This window comes from Scyliorhinus torazame, chromosome 20, assembly GCF_047496885.1.
Source record: "Scyliorhinus torazame isolate Kashiwa2021f chromosome 20, sScyTor2.1, whole genome shotgun sequence".
Classification (NCBI taxonomy): Eukaryota; Metazoa; Chordata; class Chondrichthyes; order Carcharhiniformes; family Scyliorhinidae; genus Scyliorhinus; species Scyliorhinus torazame.
The window spans coordinates 39,507,010-39,529,564 of record NC_092726.1 but is presented as its reverse complement, the minus strand read 5'-3'; the positions used below and the strand labels follow the sequence as shown (position 1 = coordinate 39,529,564).

General features: G+C 47.1%; 1 long non-coding RNA gene across 1 annotated transcript in view; it reads right to left on the bottom strand.

Annotated features, from left to right (window-relative positions):
- LOC140397047 (uncharacterized) overlaps positions 1–18,195 on the bottom strand; it is a 69,279-nt gene extending 51,084 nt beyond the window's left edge. The window contains exon 1 of the long non-coding RNA XR_011936678.1: positions 18,181–18,195. This is a non-coding gene — a long non-coding RNA (uncharacterized lncRNA). The remainder of the gene's footprint in view (positions 1–18,180) is intronic.
- Between the last annotated feature and the right edge of the window lie 4,360 nt (positions 18,196–22,555).

Below are 22,555 nucleotides of genomic sequence, written 5' to 3'. Positions count from 1 at the left end.
TCTGACTCAAACACTCTTCTTTCACAAACAGCTCTGTCTGTGTCAAACCCTCTCTGTCTCTCTCAAATCCTCTCTGTCTGTCTCAACCCCCCTCTGTCTGTCTCAAACCCTCTCTGTCACAAACCCCATCTGTCTCAAACCCTATCTTTCTCAAACCCTCTCTGTCTCAAACCCTTTCTGTCTGTCTCAATCCCTCTCTGAACCCAAACCCTCTCTCTCTGTCACAAACCCTCTATGTCTATCTCAAATACTCTCTATCTGCCTCAATCCCTCTCCCTATGTCTCAAACCCACTCTGGCTCAAACTCTCTCTGTCTCAAACACTCCCTGTCTCAAACCCTCTCTGTCACAAACCCTATCTGTCTCAAACCCTATCTGTCTCAAACCCTCTCTGTCTCAAACCCTCTCTGTCTGTCTCAAACCCTCTCTGTCTCAAATCCTCTCTGTCTGTCTCAAACCCTCTCTGTCTCAAACCCTATCTGTCTCAAACCCTATCTGTCTCAAACCCTCTCTGTCTCAAATCCTCTCTGTCTGTCTCAAACCCTCTCTGTCTCAAACCCTCTCTTTCTCAAACCCTCTCTCTCTCAAAACCCCTCTGTTTCTCAATCCCTCTCTGTCTCTCTCAAACCCATTCTCTCTGTCTCAATCCCTCTCTGAACCCAAACCCTCTCTCTCTGTCACAAACCCTCTATGTCTGCCTCAAATACTCTCTATCTGCCTCAATCCCTCTCCCTGTGTCTCAAACCCACTCTGGCTCAAACGCTCTCTGTCTCAAACACTCGCTGTCTCAAACCCTCTCTGTCACAAACCCTATCTGTCTCAAACCCTATCTGTCTCAAACCCTCTCTGTCTCAAATCCTCTCTGTCTGTCTCAAACCCTCTCTGTCACAAACCCTATCTGTCTCAAACCCTCTCTGTCTCAAATCCTCTCTGTCTGTCTCAAACCCTCTCTGTCTCAAACCCTCTCTTTCTCAAACCCTCTCTCTCTCAAAACCCCTCTGTTTCTCAATCCCTCTCTGTCTCTCTCAAACCCTCTCTGTTTGTCTCAATCCCTCTCTCAAACCCTCTCTGTCTGTCTCAATCCCTCTCTGGCTGAAACCGTCTCTGTTTGTCTCAAACCCTCTTTGTCTCAAACCCACTGTGTCGCAAACCCTCTCTGTCTGTCTCAAACCCTCTCTCTGTGTCTCAAACCCTCACTGGCTCAAACCCTCTCTGTTTCAAACCCTCTCTGTCTCAAACGCTCTCTCTCTCAAAATCTCTCGGTCTGTGTCACCCCTCTCTGTCTGTCGCAAAGCCACTCTATCTCAAACCGTCGCTGTCTCAAACCCTCTCTGTCTCAAACCCTCTCTGTCTCAAACCCTCTCTGTATCAAGACCTCTCTGGCTCAAACACCCTCTGTTTCAAACCCTCTCTGTCTCAAACGCTATCTCTCTCAAAACCTCTCTGTCTGTCTCAAAACCTCTCTGTCTGCCCCAAACTCTCTCTCTCTGTCTCAAACCCTCTCTGTCTCAAACCCTCTCTGTCACAAACCCTGTCTGACTCAAACCCTCTCTGTCACAAAACCTCTCTATCTCAAACCCTCTCAGAATCTTCACTACTGCAGAAGTTAAGCTCACTGGCCTTTAATTACCCGCTTTCCGCCTACCTCCTTTTTAAAACAGTGGTGTTACGTTTGTTAATTTCCAATCCGCCGGGACCACACCAGAGTCTAGTGAATTTTGGTAAATTATCACTAGTGCATTTGCAATTTCCCTCGCCATCTCTTTTAGCACTCTGCGATGCATTCCATCAGGTCCAGGAGACTAGTCTACCTTTAGTCCCATTAGCTTGCCCATCACTACCTCCTTGGTGATAACAATCCTCTCAAGGTCCGAACCTGTCATAGCCTCATTTCCATCAGTCACTGGAATGTTATTTGTGTCTTCCATAGTTTTTATCATAGAATTTATCATAGAATTTACAGTGCAGAAGGAGGCCATTCAGCCCATCGAGTCTTCACCGGCTCTTGGAAAGAGCACCCTACCCAAAGACAACACCTCCACCCTATCCCCATAACCCAGTAACCCCACCCAACACTAAGGGCAATTCTGGACACTAAGGGCAATTTATCATGGCCAATCCACCTAACAACAAAGAACAAAGAACAAAGAAATGTACAGCACAGGAACAGGTCCTTCGGCCCTCCAAGCCCGTGCCGACCATGCTGCCCGACTAAACTACAATCGTCTACACTTCCTGGGTCCGTATCCCTCTATTCCCATCCTATTCATGTATTTGTCAAGATGCCCCTTAAATGTCACTATCGTCCCTGCTTCCACCACCTCCTCCGGTAGCGAGTTCCAGGCATCCGCTACCCTCTGCGTAAAGAACTTGCCTCGTACATCTACTCTAAACCTTGCCCCTCTCACCTTAAACCTATGCCCCCTAGTAATTGACCCCTCTACCCTGGGGAAAAGCCTCTGACTATCCACTCTGTCTATGCCCCTCATAATTTTGTATACCTCTATCAGGTCTCCCCTCAATCTCCTTCGTTCCAGTGAGAACAAACCGAGTTTATTCAACCGCTCCTCATAGCTAATGCCCTCCATACCAGGCAACATTCTGGTAAATCTCTTCCAAACCTGCACATCTTTGGACTGTGGGAGGAAACCGGAGCACCCGGAGGAAACCCACGCACACAGGGGGAGGATGCGCAGACTCCGGACAGACAGTGACCCAAGCCGGAATCGAACCTGGGACCCTAGAGCTGTGAAGCAATTGTGCTATCCACAATGCTACCGTGCTTCCACTGTGAAGACCTACCCAAAAAAACTGTTCAGTTCCTCAGCCATTTCCTCATCTCCCATTATTAAATCTCCCTTCTCATCCTCTAAAGGACCAATATTTACCTTAGCCACTCTTTTTTGTGTTATACATTTGTAGAAACTTTTACTCTCTGTTTTTATATTCTGAGCAAGTTTACTCTCAAAATCAATCTTACTCTTCTTTATAGCTTTTTTAGTAGCTTTCTGTTGCCCCCTAAAGATTTCCCAGTCTTCTAGTCTCCCACTGATCTTTGCTACTTTGTATGTTTTTTCCTTCAAATTGATACTCTCCCTTATTTCCTTAGATATCCACGGTCGCATTTACCTCTTTTTACCGTCCTTCCTTTTTGTTAGTATAAACCTTTGCTGAGCACTGTGAAAAATCACTTGGAAGGTTCTCCACTGCTCCTCAACTGTTTGACCATAAAGTCTTTGCCCCCAGTCTACCTTCTGGCTCAAACACCATCTGTTTCAAACCCTCTCTGTCTCAAACCCTCTCTGCCTCAAAACCTCTCCGTCTCAAACCCTCTCTGTTTCAAACCCTCTCTGTCTCAAACGCTCTCTCTCTCAAAATCTCTCGGTCTGTGTCACCCCTCTCTGTCTGTCGCAAAGCCACTCTATTTCAAACCGTCGCTGTCTCAAACCATCTCTGTCTCAGACCCTCTCTGTCTCAAATCCTCTCTGTATCAAGACCTCTCTGGCTCAAACACCCTCTGTTTCAAACCCTCTCTGTCTCAAACGCTATCCCTCTCAAAACCTCTCTGTCTGTCTCAAACCCTCTCTGTCTGCCCCAAACTCTCTCTCTCTGTCTCAAACCCTCTCTGTCTCAAACCCTCTCTGTCACAAACCCTGTCTGACTCAAACCCTCTCTGTCACAAAACCTCTCTATCTCAAACCCTCTCTGTCTGTCTCAAACACTCTCTGTCTGTCACAAAACCCTCTCTGTCTCGAATGCGCTCTGTCTCAAATCCTCTCAGTCTCAAACACTCTCAGTCTCAAACCCTCTCTGTCTCTAACACTCTCTGAACACCCTCTGTCTGTGTGAAACCATCTCTGTCTCTCTCATCTCTCTCTGTCTGTCTCAAATCCACTCTCTCGGTCACTAACTCTCTGTCTGTCACAAACCCTCTCTGTCTGCCTCCAACCCTCTCTCTCTGTCTCGAACACTCTTTGTCTCAAACCTTCTCTGACTCAAACCCTCTCTGTCCAAACCCTCTCTGTCTGTCTCAAACCCTCTCTGTCTCAAACCCTCTCTTTCTCAAACCCTCTCTCTCTCAAAACCCCTTTGTTTCTCAATTCCTCTCTGTCTCTCTCAAACCCTCTCTGTCTCTCTCAAACGCTCCCTCTCTATCTCAAGCGCTCTCTCTCTATCTCAAACCCTCTCTGTCTCAAACCAACTCTGTCTCAACCCCTCTCTGTCTGTCTCAATCCCTCTCTGCCTGAAGCCGTCTCTGTTTGTCTCAAACCCTCTTTGTCTCAAACCCACGGTGTCGCAAGTCCCTCTGTCTGTTTCAAACCCTCTTTGTCTGTCTCAAACCCTCTCTGTCTGTCTCAAACCCTCTATGTCTCAAACCGTCTCTGTTTCAAACCCTCTCTCTGTGTCTCAAACCCTCTCTGGCTCAAAAGGTCTCTGTTTCAAAACCCCTCTGTCTCAAACGCGCTCTCTCTCAAAATCTCTCGGTTTGTGTCAAACCCTCTCTGTCTGTCGCAAACCAACTCTGTCTCAAACCCTCTCTGTCTCAAACCCTCCCTGTATCAAGACCTCTCTGGCTCAAATTCCCTCTGTTTCAAACCCTCTCTGTCTCAAACGCTATCTCTCTCACAACCTCTCTGTCTGTTTCAAACCCCCTCTGTCCGTCGCAAACCACCTCTATCTCAAACCGTCTCTGTCTCAAACCATCTCTGTCTCAAACCCTCTCTGTCTCAAACGCTCTCTGTCACAAACCCCATCTGTCTGTGACAAGCCCCCTCTGTCTCTCTCAAACGTATCTGTCTGTCTCAAATCCCCTTGATCGGTATCAAATCCTCTCTGTCTGTCTCAAACCCTCTCTGTCGGCCCCAATCTCTCTCTCTCTGCCTGAAAACCTCTCTGTCACAAATCCTCTCTATCTCAAACCCTCTCTTTCTGTCTCAAACCCTCTGTGTCTGTCTCAAACCCTCTGTCTCGAACGCGCTCTGTCTCAAATCCTCTCAGTCTAAAACCCTCTCAGTCCAAACCTTCTCTGCCTCTAACGCTCCCTGTCACAAACCCCCTCTGTCTGTGTGAAACCCTCTCTGTCTCTCTCATCTCTATATGTCTGTCTCAACCCCTCTCTGTCAGTCTCAAACCCTCTCTCTCTGTCTCAAACACTCTTTGTCTCAAACCTTCTCTGTCTCAAACCCTCTCTATCTCAAACCCTCTCTCTCTCAAATCCTCTCTATCTCAAACCCTCTCTGCCTCAAAATCTCTCTGTCTCAAACACTCTCTGTCTCTCAAACCCTCTCTGTCCGTCCCAAGCACTCTCTGTCTGTCTCAAACCCTCTATGTCTCAAACCCTCTCTGTCTCAAACGCTCTCTGTCACAAACCCCCTCTGTCTGTGTGAAACCATCTCTGTTTCTGTGATCCCTATCTGTCTGTCTCAAACCCCCTCTATCGGTCTCAAACCCTCTCTGTCTGTCTCAACCCCTCTCTGTCTGTCTCAAACCCTCTCTGTCTCAAAACCTCTATGTCTCAAACACTCTCTGTCTCTCAAACCCTCTCTGTCCGTCTCAATCCTTAGAACATAGAACGATACAGCGAGACAAAGAGAGAGGGTTTGAGACAGAGATAGTTCGAGACAGAGAGGGTTTGAGATAGACAGAGGGGGCTTGAACATAGAACATAGAACATAGAACGATACTGCGCAGTACAGGCCCTTCGGCCCACGATGTGGCAACGAAACAAAAGCCATCTAACCTACACTATGCCATTATTATCCATATGTTTATCCAATAAACTTTTAAATGCCCTCAATGTTGGCGAGTTCACTACTGTCGCAGGTAGGGCATTCCACGGCCTCACTACTCTTTGCGTAAAGAACCTACCTCTGACCTCTGTCCTATATCTATTACCCCTCAGTTTAAAGCTATGTCCCCTCGTGCCAGCCATTTCCATCTGCGGGAGAAGGCTCTCACTGTCCACCCTATCTAACCCCCTGATCATTTTGTATGCCTCTATTAAGTCTCCTCTTAACCTTCTTCTCTCCAACGAAAACAACCTCAAGCCCATCAGCCTTTCCTCATAAGATTTTCCCTCCATACCAGGCAACATCCTGGTAAATCTCCTCTGCACCCTCTCCAAAGCCTCCACGTCCTTCCTATAATGCGGTGACCAGAACTGTACGCAATACTCCAAATGCGGCCGTACCAGAGTTCTGTACAGCTGCAACATGACCTCCTGACTCCGGAACTCAATCCCTCGACCAATAAAGGCCAACACTCCATAGGCCTTCTTCACAACCCTATCAACCTGGGTGGCAACTTTCAGGGATCTATGTACATGGACACCTAGATCCCTCTGCTCATCCACACTTCCAAGAACTTTACCATTAGCCAAATATTCCGCATTCCTGTTATTCCTTCCAAAGTGAATCACCTCACACTTCTCTACATTAAACTCCATTTGCCACCTCTCAGCCCAGCTCTGCAGCTTATCTATGTCCCTCTGTAACCTGCTACATCCTTCCACACTGTCGACAACACCACCGACTTCAGTGTTGTCTGCAAATTTACTCACCCACCCTTCTGCGCCTTCCTCTAGGTCATTGATAAAAATGACAAACAGCAGCGGCCCCAGAACAGATCCTTGTGGTACGCCACTTGTAACTGAACTCCATTCTGAACATTTCCCATCAACCACCACCCTCTGTCTTCTTTCAGCTAGCCAATGTATGATCCACATCTCTAAATCACCCTCAATCCCTTCCCTCAGTATTTTCTGCAATAGCCTACCGTGGGGAACCTTATCAAACGCTTTCCTGAAATCCATATAACCACATCAGCTGCTCTACCCTCGTCTACCTGTTCAGTCAGCTTCTGAAAGAACTCGATAAGGTTTGTGAGGCATGACCTACCCTTCACAAAGCCATGCTGACTATCCCTGATCATATTATTCCATCTAGATGATTATAAATCTTGTCTCTTATAATCCCCTCCAAGACTTTACCCACTACAGACGTGAGGCTCACCGGTCTATAATTGCCGGGGTTGTCTCTGCTCCCCTTTTTGAACAAAGGGACCACATTTGCTATCCTCCAGTCCTTATCTGTCTTTCTCAAAACCTCTGTCTCAAACCCTCTGGGTCTAAACACTCTCTGTCTGTCTCAAACCCTCTATGTAGTCTCAAACCCACTCTGTCTGCCTCAAACCCTCTCTCTCTGTTTCAAACGTTCCCTGACTTAAACCCTCTCTGTCTCAACCCCTCTCTGTCTCTAACCCTCTTTGTCTCTCAAACCCTCTCTGTCCGTCTTAATCCCTCTCCTTCTGTCCCAAAACCTCTGTCTCAATCCCGCCCTGTCCAAAACCCTCTCCTCTGTCTGTCTCAAAGCCCTCTCTGTCTCAAATCCTCTCTGTGTCAAACCCTCTCTGTCTCAAACCCTTTCTGTCTTTCTCAAAACCTCTCTGTCTGTCTCAAACCCTCTCTGTCCCTAACCCTCTCTGTCTGTCTCAAACCCTCTATGTCTGTCTCAAGCCATCTCTGTCTGCCTCAATCCATCTCCCTCTGTCTCAAACCCACTGTGGCTCAAGCCCTCTCTGTCTCAAACCCTTTCCGCCTCAAACCCTCTATGTCTCAAACCATCTCTGTCTCAAATCCTTTCTATCTCAAAGTCTCTCTCTGGGTCTCAACCACTCTCTGTCTGTGTCAAACCCTCTCTGTCTATCTCAAACCGTCACTATCTGTCTCAAAACCTCTTTGTCTCAAACCCGATATGTCTCACACCCTCTCTATCTTAAACCCACTCTGTCTCAAACACTCTCTGTCTGTTTGAAACCCTCTCTGTCTCTCTCATCTCTATCTGTCTGTCTCTAATGCCCTCTATCGGTCTCTAACCCTCTGTCTGTCTCAAACCCTCCCTGTCTGCCTCAAGCCCTCTCTCTCTGTCTCGAACCCTCTTTGTCTCAAATTTTCTCTGTCTCAAACCCTTTCTGTCTCAAACCCTCTCTGTCTCAAATCCTCTCTATCTCAAACCCTCTCTGCCTCAAAATCTCTCTGTCTCAAACCCTCTCTGTCCGTGTCAATCATTCTCTGTCTGTCTCAAAACCTCTCTGTCTCAAACCCTCTCTGTCTCTAACGCTCTCTGTCACAGACCCCCTCTGTCTGTTTGAAAGCCTCTTTGTCACTCTCATCTTTTTCTGTCTGTCTCTAATCCCCTCTATCGGTCTCTAACCCTCTGTCTGTCTCAACCCCGCTCTGTCTGTCTCAAACCCTCGCTGTCTCGAACACTCTCTGTCTCAAACCCTCTCTGTCTCAAAACCTCTCTGTCTCAAACCCTCTATGTCTTTCTCTCAAACCCTCTCTGTCTGCCTCAATCCCACTCTCTCTGTCTGATGCCCACTCTTGCTCAAACCCTCTCTGTCTCAAACCCTCTCTGACTCAAACGCTCTCTGTCACAAACCGCTTTGTCTGTGTCAAACCCTCTGTGTCTCTCTCAAACCCTCTCTGTCTGTCGCAAACCCCCCTCTGTCTGTCTCAAACCTTCTCTGTCTCAAACGCTATCTGTCTCAAACCCTATCTGTCTCAAACCCTCTCTGTCTGTCACAAACCCTCTCTGTTTCAAACCCTCTCTTTCTCAAACCCTCTCTCTCTCAAACCCCCTCTGTTTCTCAAACCCTCTCTGTCTCTTGCAAGCCCTCTATGCCTGTATCAAATACTCTCTGTCTGTCTCAAACCCTCTCTGTCTTTCTTGAACCCTCTCTGTCTCAAAACATCTCTGTCTCAAACCCTCTCTGTCTCAAACATTCCCTGCCGATCTCACTATCCCTCTCTGTCTGTCTCAAAAACTCTGTCTCAAACACTCTCTGTCTGAAACCATCTCTGTCTGTCTCAAACCCTCTCTGTCTCAAACCATCTCTGTCTCAAACCCTCTTTCTCTGTCTCAAACATTCCCTGCCGATCTCACAATCCATCTCTGTCTGTCTCAAAAACTTGGTCTCAAACACTCTCTGTCTCAAACCCTCTCTGCCTCAAACCCTCTCTGTCTCAAACCTTCTCTGTCTCAAACCCTCTCTGCCTAAAACCATCTCTGTCTCAAACCCTTTCTGTCTGTCTCAAACCCACTCTGTCTGTCTCAAACACTCTCTGTCCCAAACCCTCTCTGTCTGTCCGAAACCGTCTATGTTTGTCTCAAATCCGCTCTGTCTGCCTCAATCCCTCTCTCTCTGTCTCAAACCCACTCTGTCTCAAACCCTCTCTGTCTCAAACCCTCACTATCTCAAAACCTCTCGGTCCCATACCCTCTCTGTCTGTCTCAAACCCTTCGCTCTGTTTCAAACCCGCTCTTTCTGTCTCAAACCCGCTCTGTCTCGAACGCGGTCTGTCTCAAACCCTCTCTGTCTCAAACCCTCTCTGTCTAACTCAAACGCTCTCTGTCTCAAGACCCCTCTGTCTCTCTCAAGCCCTCGCTGTCTGTCTCAAATACTCTCTGTCTGTCTCAGACCATCTCTGTCTGTCTTAAACCCTCTCTGTCTCAAATCCACTCTGTCTCAAAACCTCTCTCTCTGTAACAAAAAATCTTGGCCTATGTCAGAACCTCTCTGTCTGTCTCACATGCTCTCTGTCTCAAACCCTCTGTCTCGAACGAGGTCTGTCTCAAACCCGCTCTGTCTCAAACCCTCTCTGTCTAACTCAAACGCTCTCTGTCTCAAACCCTCTCTGTCTCTCTCAAGCCCTCGCTGTCTGTCTCAAATACTCTCTGTCTGTCTCAAACCATCTCTGTCTGTCTTAAACCCTCTGTCTCAAATCGTCACTGTCTCAAAACCTCTCTCTCTGTCTCAAAAAATCTTGGCCTATCTCAGAACCTCTCTGTCTGTCTCACATGCTCTCTGTCTCAAACCCTCTCTGTCTCAAACCCTCTCGGTCTGACTCAAACCCTCTGTGTCTCAAAAACTCTCTGTCTCAAACAATCTCTCTCTGTCTCAGAACCTCTCTGTCTGTCTGAAACGCTGTCTCTCTCAAACCCTCTCTGCTTGTCTCAAACCCTCTCTGTGTCAAACACGCTCCGTCTCCGACCCTCTCTGTTTCAAGGCCGCTCTGCCTCAAACCATCTCTGTCTCTGAAACCCTCTCTGTCCGTTTCAATCCCTCTCTGTCTGTTTCAAAACATCTGTCTCAAACTCTCCCTGTCACAAACCCTCTCTGCCGGTCGCAAAACCTCTATGACTGTCTCAAACCCTCTCAGTCTGTCTCAAACCCTCTCTCTCTGTCTCAAATATTCCCTGCCGATCTCACAATCCCTCTGTTTGTCTCAAAAACTCTGTCTCAAACAGTCTCTGTCTCAAACCCTCTATGTCTGTCTCAAACCCTCTTTGTCTCAAACCCACTCTGTCACAAACCCTCTCTGTCTCAAACCCTCTCTGTCTCAAACCCTCTCTGTCTCAAACCCTCTCTGTCTCAAACCCTCTCTGTCTCAAACCCTTTCTGTCTGTCTCAAACCCACTCTGTCTGTCTCAATCCCTCTCTGTCCCAAACCCTCTCTGTCTGTCCGAAACCCTCTATGTTTGCCTCAAATCCTCTCTGTCTGCCTCAATCCATCTCTCTCTGTCTCAGAACCTCTCTGTCTGTCTCAAAGGCTGTCTCTCTCAAACCCTCTCTGCTTGTCTCAAACCCGCTCTGTGTCAAACCATCTCTTCTCAGACCCGCTCTGTGTCAAACCCCCTCTGTCTCAAACCCTCTCTGTCTTAAACACTCTCCGTCCCAGACCCTCTCTGTTTCAAGGCCGCTCTGTCTCAAACCACCCCTGTCTCTGAAACCCTCTCTGTCCGTCTCATTCCCTCTGTCTGCTTCAAAACATCTGTCTCAAACCCTCCCTGTCGCAAACCCTCACTGCCGGTCGCAAAACGTCTATGTCTGTCTCAAACCCTCTCAGTCTGTCTCAAACCCTCTCCCTCTGTCTCACGCCCTCTCTGTCTCAAGCCCTCTCTGTCTCAAACCCTTTCTGTCTCAAACCCTCTCCTTCTCAAGCCAACTCTGTCTCAAACCCTTTCTCTCCGTCTCAAACACTCTCTGTCTATCTCAAACCCTATCTGTCTGTCTCAAACCTTCTCTGTCTGTCTCAAACCCTCTCTGACTCAAACGCTCTCTGTCAGAAACCTTCTCTGTCTGACTCAAACCCTCTCTGTCTCGAACACGGTCTGTCTCAAACCCTCTCTGTCACAAACCCTCTCTGTCTATCTCAAACCCTCTCTGTCTGTCTCAAATACTCTCTGTCTGACTCAAACCATCTCTGTCTGTCTTAAACCCTCTCTGTCACAAATCCTCTCTGCCTGAAAACCTCTCTCTCTGGCTCAAACTATCTTGGTCTATCTCAGAACCTCTCTGTCTGTCTCAAACTCTCTGTGTCTCAAACCCTCTCAGTCTCAAACAATCTCTCTCTGTCTCAGAACCTCTCTGTCTGTCTCAAACGTTGTCTCTCTCAAACCCTCTCTGCTTGTCTCAAACTCTCTCTGTCTCAAACCCTATCAGTCTGTCTCAAACCTTCTCTGCCTGTCTCAAACCCTCTCTGACTCAAACGCTCTCTGTCACAAACCCCTCTGTCCGTGTCAAACGCTCTCTGGCTCTCTCAAACCCTCTCTGTCTGTCTCGAACCCTCTCTGCCAGTCTCAAACCCTCTCTGTCTGTCGGAAACCCTCACTGTCTCGAATGCGCTCTGTCTCGAACACTCTCTGTCTCAAACACGCTCTGTCTCAAACCCTTTCTGTCTGTCTCAAACGCTCTCTGTCTCAAAGCCTGTCTGTCTCATAACCTCTCTGTCTGTCTCAAACCATTTCTGTCTGTCTCGAACCGTCTTTGTCTGTCTCAAATCCTCTTTATCTGTCTCAAACCCTCTCTGTCTGTCTGACATCCTATATGTCTGTATCAAACCCTCTCTGTCTCAAGCCCCCTCTGTCTCAAACACTCTCTGTCTCTCAAACCCTCTCTGTCCGTCTCAATCCCTCTCTGTCTGTCTCAAAAACTCTGTCTCACACCCTCCTTGTCCCAAACCCTCCCTGCCTGTCTCAAAACCTTTATGTCTGTCTCGAAACCCTCTCTGTACGTCTCAAACCCTCTCTCTCTGTCTCACACCCTCTCTGTCTCAAATCCTCTCTGTCTCAAACCTTCTCTGTCTCAAACCCTCTCTGTCTCAAACCATTTTTGTCTGTCTCAAACACCCTCTGCCTGTCTCAAACCTTTTTGTCTGTCTCAAAACCTCTATCTCAAACCTTCCCTGTCCCAAACCCTCTCTGCCTGTCTCAAACCGACTCTGTATGTCTCAGACCCTCTCTGCCTCAAACCATCTCTGTCACAAACCCTCTCTGTCTCGAACCCTCACAGTCGCTCTCAAACCCTCTCTGCCTCAAACCTTCTCTGCCTATCTCAGAACCTCTCTGTCTGTCTCAATCGCTCTCGGTCTCAAACCCTCTCTGTCTATCTCAAAACCTCTCTGCCTGTCCCAAATCTTCTCTGTCTCAAGCTATCTCTGTCTCAAATCCTCTCTATCTCAAACCCTCTCAGACTGTCTCAAACCCTCTTTGTCTGTGTCAAACCCTCTCTGTCTGTCTCAAACCCTCTCTGGCACGAACGCCCTCTGTCTGTTTAGCACAGGGCTAAATCGCTGGCTTTGAAAGCAGACAAAGGCAAGCCAGCAGCACATTTTGAAACAGGCTGGTAAGCTTTAGGAAATACTTGTTAGAAAGGAAGATGTGTTGGGCATTTTGAAAAACTTGAGGATAGACAAGTCCCCCGGGCCTGACGGGATATATCCAAGGATTCTATGGGAAGCAGGAGATGAAATTACAGAGCCGTTGGCAATTATCCTTTCCTCCTTATTGTCAACAGGGGTGGTACCAGGGGATTGGAGAGTGGCGAATGTCGTGCCCCTGTTCAAAAAAGGGATAACCCTGGGAATTACAGGCCAGTTAATCTTACTTCGGTGGTAGGCAAAGTAATGGAAAGGGTACTGAGGGATAGGATTTCTGAGCATCACGAAACTCACTGCTTGATTAGGGATAGTCAGCACGGATTTGAGAGGGGTAAGTCTTGCCTTACAAGTGTTATTTAATTCTTTGAGGAGGTGACCAAGCATGTGGATGAAGGTAAAACAATGGATGTAATGTACATGGATTTCAGAAAGGCATTTGATAAGGTTCCCCATGGTAGGCTGATGCAGAATGTAAGGAGGCATGGGATAGTGGGAAATTTGGCCTTTTGCATAACGAACTGGCTAACCGATAGACGTCAGAGAGTGGTGGTGGATGGTAAATATTCAGCCTGGATCCCAGTTACCAGTGGCGTACCGTAGGGATCAGTTCTGGGTCCTCTGCTGTTTGTGATTTTCATTAATGACTTGGATGAGGGAGTTGAAGGGTGGGTCAGTAAATTTCCAGACGATACGAAGATTGGTGGAGTTGTGGATAGTGAGGAGGGCTGTTGTCGGCTGAAAAGAGACATAGATAGGATGCAGAGCTGGGCAGAGAAGTGGCAGATGGAGTTTAACCCTGAAAAGTGTGAGGTTGTCCATTTTGGAAGGCCAAATATGAATGTGGAATACAGGGTTAACGGTAGAGTTCTTGGCAATGTGGAGGAGCAGAGAGATCTTAGGGTCTATGTTCATACATCTTTGAAAGTTGCCACTCAAGTGGATAGAGCTGTGAAGAAGGCCTATGGTGTGCTCGCGTTCATTAACAGAGGGATTGAATTTAAGAGTTCTGGTCGCCTCATTTTAGGAAGGATGTGGAAGCTTTGCAAAAGGTGCAAAGAAGATTTACCAGGATGTTGCCTGGAATGGAGAGTAGGTCTTACGAGGAAAGGTTGAGGGTGCTAGGCCTTTTCTCATTAGAACGGAGAAGGCTGAGGGGCGACTTGATAGAGGTTTATAAGATGATCAGGGGAATAGATAGAGTAGACAGTCAGAGACTTTTTCCCCGGGTGGAACAAACCATTACAAGGGGACATAAATTTAAGGTGAAAGGTGGAAGATATATGAGGGATATCAGAGGTAGGTTCTTTACCCAGAGAGTAGTGGGGGCATGGAATGCACTGCCTGTGGAAGTAGTTGAGCCGGAAACATTAGGGACCTTCAAGCAGCTATTGGATAGGTACATGGATTACGGTAAAATGATATAGTGTAGATTTATTTGTTCTTAAGGGCAGCATGGTAGCATTGTGGATAGCACAATGCTTCATAGCTCCAGGGTCCCAGGATCGATTCTGGCTTGGGTCACTGTCTGTGCGGAGTCTGCACGTCCTCCCCGTGTCTGCGTGGGTTTCATCCGGGTGCTCCGGTTTCCACCCACAGTCCAAAGATGTGCAGGTTAGGTGAATTGGCCAATGATAAATTGCCCTTAATGTCCAAAATTGCCCTTGGTGTTGGGTGGAGGTGTTGAGTTTGGGTTGGGTGCTCTTTCTGGGAGCCGGTGCAGACTCGGGGGGCCGGGTGGCCTCCTTCTGCACTGTAAGTTCAATGATAATCTATGATTAATCTAGGACAAAGGTTCGGCACAACATCGTGGGCCGAAGGGCCTGTTCTGTGCTGTATTTTCTATGTTCTATGTTCTATGTAACCACACCCAAGATACAGGACAAGAATAGCTAGGTTACAGTCAGGTGGAAAAAAACAAACAGACAGACAGTGCAGGGATACCTCGTGGCCGTTCCCCTTCAAAACAAGTATACCGTTTTGGACGCTGTTGGGGGGATGACCTACCGGGGGAAGGTACTAGCGGCCAGGTCTCTGGCACTGAGTCTGGCTCTGGGGCACAGAAGGGAAGGGGGGAGAATAGAAAAGTAATAGTTGTCGGAGATTCAATGGTTAGGGAATGGATAGGAGATTCTGTGGTCGCCAGCGAGACGCCCGGAAGGCATGTTGCCTCCCGGGTGCCAGGGCCAGGGATGTCTCGGATCGTCTCTTCTGGATCCTTAAGGGGGAGGGGGAGTAGCCAGAAGTCGTGGTGCACATTGGTACCAACGAAATAGGTAGGAAAAGGGGTGTGGAGGTAATAAACAAGTTTAGGGAGTTAGGCTGGAAGTTAAAAGCCAGGACAGACAGAGTTGTCATCTCTGGTTTGTTGCCGGTGCCACGTGATAGCCAGGCTAGGAATAGGGAGAGAGTGCAGTTGAACACGTGGCTGCAGGAATGGTGTAGGAGGGAGGGCTTCAGGTATTTGGATAATTGGAGCGCATTCTGGGGAAGGTGGGACCTGTAAAAGCAGGACGGGTTGCATCTGAACCAGAGGGGCACCAATATCCTGGGAGGGAGGTTTTCTAGTACTCTTCGGGAGGGTTTAAACTAATTTGGCAGGGGAATGGGAACCGGATTTGTAGTCCAGCAACTAAGGTAGCCGATATTCAGGACGCCAAAGCGTGTAATGAGGCAATGGGGAAGGGAACACTGTGGAAGTAGTTGAGTCGGAAACATTAGGGACCTTCAAGCAGCTATTGGATAGGTACATGGATTACGGTAAAATGATATAATGTAGATTTATTTGTTCTTAAGGGCAGCACGGTAGCATTGTGCATAGCACAATTGCTTCACAGCTCCAGGGTCCCAGGTTCGATTCCGGCTTGGGTCACTGTCTGTGCTGAGTCTGCACGTCCTCCCCGCGTCTGCGTGGGTTTCCTCCGGGTGCTCCGGTTTCCTCCCACAGTCCAAAGATGTGCAGGTTCAGTGGATTGGCCATGGTAAATTGCCCTGAGTGTCCAAAATTGCCCTTGGTGTTGGGTGGAGTTGTTGAGTTTGGGTAGGGTGCTCTTTCCATGAGCCGGTGCAGACTCAATGGGCCGAATGGCCTCCTTCTGCACTGTAAATTCAATGATAATCTATTATTAAACTAGGACAAAGCTTCGGCACAACATCGTGGGCCGAAGGGCCTGTTCTGTACTGTATTTTCTATGTTCTATGTTTTGTCCATTTTGGAAAGAGAAATATGAATGCAGAATACAGCGTGAACGGTAGGGTTCTTGGCAATGTGGAGGAGCAGAGAGATCGTGTGGTCTATGTTCATACATCTTTGAAAGTTGCCACTCAAGTGGATAGAGCTGTGAAAAGGCCTATTGTGTGCTCACGTTCATTAACAGAGGGATTGAATTTAAGAGCCGTGAGGTTATGATGGAGCTGTACAAAACCTTGGTACGGCTACATTTGGAGTAATGTGTACAGTTCTGGTCGCCTAATTTTAGAAAGGATGTGGAAGCTTTGGAAAAGGTGCAAAGAAGATTTACCAGGATGCTGCCTGGAATGGAGAGTAGGTCTTGCGAGGAAAGGCTGAGGGTGCTACGCCTTTTCTCATTAGAACGGAGAAGGATGAAGGGCGACTTGATGGATGTTTATAAGATGATCAGGGGAATAGATAGAGTAGACAGTCAGAGACTTTTTCCGCGGGTGGAACAAACCATTACAAGGGGCCATAAATTTAAGGTGAATGGTGGAAGATATAGGGGGGATGTCAGAGGTAAGTTCTTTACCCAAAGAGTAATGGGGGCATGGAATGCACTGCCTGTGGAAGTAGTAGAGTCGGAAAGATTAGGGACATTCAAGCGGCTATTGGCTAGGTACATGGATTACGGTAGAATGATAGTGTAGATTAATTTGTTCTTAAGGGCAGCACGATAACATTGTGGATAGCACAATTGCTTCACAGCTCCAGGGTCCCAGGTTCGATTGGGTCACTGGCTGTGCCGAGTCTGCACATCCTCCCCGTGTGTGCGTGGGTTTCCTCCGGGTGCTCCGGTTTCCTCCCACAGTCCAAAGATGTGCACGTTAGGTGGATTGGCCATCTTAGTGTCCAAAATTGTCCTTAGTGTTGGGTGGGGTTACTGGGTTATGGGGATAGGGTGGAGGTGTTGACCTTGGGTAGGGTGTTCTTTCCAAGAGCCGGTGCAGACTCGATGGGCCGAATGGCCTACTTCTGCACTGTAAATTCTATGATATACTATGATTAATCTAGGATAAAGATTTGGTACAACATCGTGGGCCGAAGGGTATTTTCTGTGCTGAATGTTTCTATGTTCTATGTTCTATGGCTTCTCTGCTTTACACTTTCCCCCGTACAGCTTTTTTTTCTCCCCCATTTTACTTCTCTCCGCCTTCCTACATCGGATCCCATCACCCTGCCACATTAGTTTAAATCCTCTCCAACAGATCTAGCAAACACCCTCCCTAGGGTATCGGTTCCAGTCCTGCCCAGGTGCAGGCCGTCCGGTTTGTACAGGTCCCACCTCCCCCAGAACCGGTTCCAATGGCCCAGGAATTTGAATCCCTCCCCCTTGCACCACCTCTCGAGCAACGCATTCATCCCATCTTTCCTGACATTCCTATTCTGACTTGCTCGTGTCATTGGTAGCAATCGTGACATTACTACCTTTGAGGTCCAACTGTTTAGTTTAACTGATAACTCCTTGAATTCAGCTTGTAGGACCTCATCCTGTTTTTTACGTATGTCTTTGGTGTCGATGCACCACGACAGCTGGCTGTTCAATGCCCCCCCCCACCCCCACCCCCAGGATGTCCTGCAACCGCTCCGAGACATCCTTGACCATTGGATGGAAAAATACCATCCTGGATCCTGGAGTCCCGATTGCGTCCGCAGAACCGCCTGTCTATTCCCCTTACGATTGAGTCCCCTCTCACTATAGCCCTGCCATTCTTCTTCCTGCCCAGCTGAGCAGCAGACCCAGCCATGGTGCCATGAACGGGGCTGCAGCTGCTTTCCATTGGCGAGCCATATCCCTCAACAGTATCCAACGTTTTGCAGGGAGATGATCGCAGGGGACACCTGCACTGCCTTCCTACTCTTTCTCTGTCTTTTAGTCACCCATTTACTATCTGCCTCAGTAACTTCCACCTGTGGTGTGACCAACTCGCTAAACGTGCAATCCACGCCATCCTCTGCATCGCGTATGATCCAAATTGAGTCCATCCGCAGCTCCAGAGGCATCACACGGTCTAGCAGGAGCTACAAGTGGACACACTTCTTGCACGTGAAGGAGCCAGGGACAGTGCATGTGACCCTGAGCTACCACGTCGCACACTAGGAGCATGTTATGGGTCTGGGATCTCCTGCCATGTCTTAAACCGGAGTTTAACTGATACAACTACAATTCACAAAAAACGAAAGGCGAAATAAATACTTAAATAAATGTACAAATTAAAAGAAAAACTACTTACCAGTCATTTACCAGGGATAAAAAGCAACTCCTCCCAACCCAGCTCCGAATTCCCACCTCGCCTCAAATTCCCAAACTCACTCTTTACTGTGTCTCACTCTGGCTGTGTCTTCTCTGGCTCACTGGAGAACTCACTGGGAGTGAATTAAAGTTGATCTTTTTAAATTGGCCTGGGTTGAATCCCCCCCCCCCCACCCACCACCCCTCCCAACTGCTTTAAGATCAAAGTAGCTTAAGAGAATGACATGCCAAATTTCCTTAGTCATTGGTGGGCTTTCTTAACTATCATGTCGGCATGGGGGGAACGGACAGGTTGTTGATGATCTGGAAACCTAAAAACTTGAAGCTCTCGACCATTTCTACTTCACTCCCGTTCATGTAGACAGGGCTTGTCCTCCTCTACGCTTACTGTAGTCGATGTCAATCTCGTTCGTTTTGTTGAAATTGATGGAGAGATTATTGACGTCGCACCAGTTCACCGGATTCTCTATCTTATTCATGTACTCGGTCTTGTCATTGTTTGAAATCCGACCCACTCCTGTGGTGTCATCAGCCAGTCTGAAAATCGAGTTGGAGGGGAATTTGGCCACACAGTCATAGGTGTATAAGGAGCATAGTAGGGGGCTGAGGACACAGCCTTGTAGGGCACCGATGATGAGGATGATCGTGGATGAGGTTTTGTTGCCTATCCTTACTGATTGTGGCCTGTGAGTTAGAAAGTTCAGGAACCAGTCGCAGAGAGAGTAGCCGAGGCCAAGGCCACGGAGTTTGGAGTTGAGTTTCGTAGTAATAATGGTGTTGAAGGCTGAGCTGTAGGCAATAAATAGGAGTCTGACGTAGGCGTCTTTGTTATCTAGGTGTTCCAGCGTAGAGTGCAAGGCCATGGAGGTGTTGACCTATTGCAGTGGGAGGTGAACTGTATTGGATCAAGGCAATCCGGGATGCTGGAGTTGTTTCGTGCCATAATTAACCTTTCGAAACAGTACATGATGCTGGACGTCTGGGCCACTGGACGATAGTCATTAAGGCACGCTGCTTGGCTTTTGTTGGATACATGGATGATGGTCATCTTCTTGAAGCAGATAGGGGCCTCAGATGGTTGTAAAGAGAGGTTGAAGATGTTTGTGAATACCCCCGCCATGTGATCCGCGCAAGTTGAGAAAGTAAAGGTGAGTTTTTTGGCTCAACGATTATTTCAGGATTAGATATTGTGCCGGCATGGGGGGAACGGACAGGTTGTTGATGATCAACAAGTATTGTTAGATATTTTTATCACCAAAATCTCTTTGGAATCTTTCCCTAAATGTAAGGGCCAAAAATATTCTATATGGTGCAAGGATTTATTCCTCGACTCCTTAATGCAGACTTAAATAGGAGCTTTTCAGGGTCAAATTTATATTTCAAGTTATTCCTGGTATTATTTTAAGATTTTATTTACTTACCACTCAGTAGCTTCGATCCAGGGTGCTGCATTGCTGAGCTAATAGTAGAGTAGACTTTTCGATGTTTTGTAATAACTACTATTTCAGGTTGGAGTAAATTTTTAGTTTACTTCATTTGTTTAAAACGATAAAATTACTTTTTTTCAACAAGTAAAACAATCTTGCTTCTGGAGTCCCGTCGAGTTGATCACACCTTCGTGGCTCCCTTGACAATTGTTCTTCTTCTTAGTGTTCTCAGTCGTCGTAGTTCTCTGTTCGACTTCTGAGTCCGGCTGTTCATATGTACTGAATTAACTGCAGCGAGCTCAAACAGGCAACGAGCGATTCAGAGATTTTACACTTTTTAATTGCCCTTCTGATTATATAATTATGTGATATTTCCTAAGTTGATTCCTTCTGCTTATCCGTGTGTACATTTTGTCCATTCCTTAATATCATTAAGGCTTGATGTTTAATTTTGCTTTATTTTTAATGCATCATATAATTGCTTTTCAGTTATTTCTGTCACTTTAAGCTAAACGCGTCTAAACGCCTCTTGTTGATGTGGTTGTAACATAAGGGCTGTATGTCAGACTTTATACTAAAAGAGTAATACATTTTGTTGCTGTGGTGTTAACATGACGTTGGCTTGTCTGAACATCGGCAAGGAGGCTTTTCTGAACACTGGCAGTGCAACCTCCTGCTCATTATTGCGCTGTATTTCAGCCTTTTAATCTTTATCACGTGTAACCATTTTATTGCATTTGCGTTTATTGGATCGATATCTATTTTTCTGACTTCGCATTTTCTCATGTTCATTTGGGTTATCATCATATCCATGTTCCAAATGACCTTCTTTCCATTATGTTACAACGCTCATGCACACACACGTACACACACACACACACATGCACACACACACATTCACACACACATATTCACAGACACAAACACACACACATATACACACACACAAACACACAAACACACACACACATGCACACACATATACATACACACACATGCACACACATATACATACACACACATACATGCACAAACGCGCGCACACATACACAGAGATAATTCACACACATACACACACACAGACACATCACCCACGCAGCCACCACTCCCGAAATTCCCACTGGAGAGGATTCTAGTCTGAGACCTTTAATTTCAAGAATTTTAAGAGTGATTTACAGTCAAGAATACATTTATATTTATCTTTGTGCGAGAACTTACAGTTATATTGCACAGAATTGCCGACTCAGGAAGATCGTACAAGAAGCAAACTCTCCCCCTTTATTTCCATCATTCTCTCTGACACGCCTGGAAACATCACCTCCACAACATTAATTAAAATAGCAGCTATCCCCCGGCCTCTCCATCACCCTGTGTCCTCTTCTCTCGGTCTGCACAATGTGTTTAATATTCTCTCAGCCTCGGAAGGGATTGAGGATTCTCACTCCTTGGGAAACGTTTTAAAATCCCTCCTCCTCGATTTCAGATCAACCGCTCGGAGAGGATTTGATTTGAACTGAGCCAGTGGCTACAGAGATCCTATTTATCTCTGGCTCACCATATCAGGCACCCAACAATCAGTTTTACGAACTCGCTAACTCTTTCACTCACTCCATTAATTTTTCCTCCCTGGTCCATTCTCCCACGTCCATGTTCAAAAAATGACGTTCTTCACTTCATTGAAACGCTCTGATGTCATGTCCTTCCGTTAGAGATTACAGCTGAATGATTTGGATCAAGATGACAATGATCTGTAAGTTCTGCGTCCTTGTATTTCGGTAACCGAATTCAGCAATGTTTTTTTAATGTTGCACTGCATTCTCTCCTTGATTTCTACTTTGTTTGATTTAGCATATGAGATTTACCAGATAACGCTATAGACAGTGAAGGGAGCTTTATGGGATGCGAATGTAGTCATTGGGAGTTGGGAGAGAGTGTTGAATTGAGAGAAGGAATACTTAAACGATGGGAAGGAGTGACCGGTCGATGGAGAGAGTGTGTTGGAGAGAAGGGGGTTTTCGGGAGACGGGATGATCTGTTAGGGAGGGGGGAGAGAGTGTTAGAGAGAGTGGAGCGAGTTTTGGAGAAAGAAGGCGGAAGTTTTAGAAAAAGGCGCTGGAGTTTTAATGACAGTGTGAGAGTAAGAGGTCATCAGAGTCAGGAACGGAGGCTAGGGACTGGAGATGGGTGGGAGAGAGAGAGAGGGGGGGGAGAGAGAGAGGGAGACAGAACGATTGACAGTGAGTGAGGCAGCGAGCGAGGCAGAGCGGGAGACAGAGACAAAGACAGACAGAGACAGAGAGACAGAGAGAGAGACAGAGAGAGAGACAGAGCGAGAGACAGAGAGAGCGACAGAGGGAGAAGAGAGAGAGACGCAGGTATGCGACAAATCCAGAGCGGGGTCAAGGGAGAGATGGAAATGTTGAAAGAGAGAGGCCGAGAGAAAGGGAGAGAGGAATAAAGAGATAGAGAAATGCGAGAAAGAGAGACAGACAGAGAAACATATAGTGAAATAGTGGTAAAGAGATATAGAGAAGTAGAATAAGACAGACAAATAGAAATAGAGATAAAAAGAGATAAGAAGATAAATGGGGAGAGTGGTACACGAAGAAAGGGGGAGAAATATGGGGAGATAAAAATCACCTAAGTTCAGCTATAGGGAAACGGACAAACAGAGGTGCAGAGGCATTGAGAGAAACAGGGGAAAGATGAGAGAGACAAATGAAGAGTGACAGAGAAAAGCAGCATGGTATACTCAGTGAATGTGGTAACACTCCTATCTCATCGGTTTGATGTTAACATTCAAATATGATCATTATTTTAAAGCCAATCAAAGTCAACGTGGCTCTGTCACTCTTTGGCCTCTCCTCCCTCTCAATTGATTCGCTGACGCGGTATTCCGAGATAGAAATCAGACGTCAATAATCACCA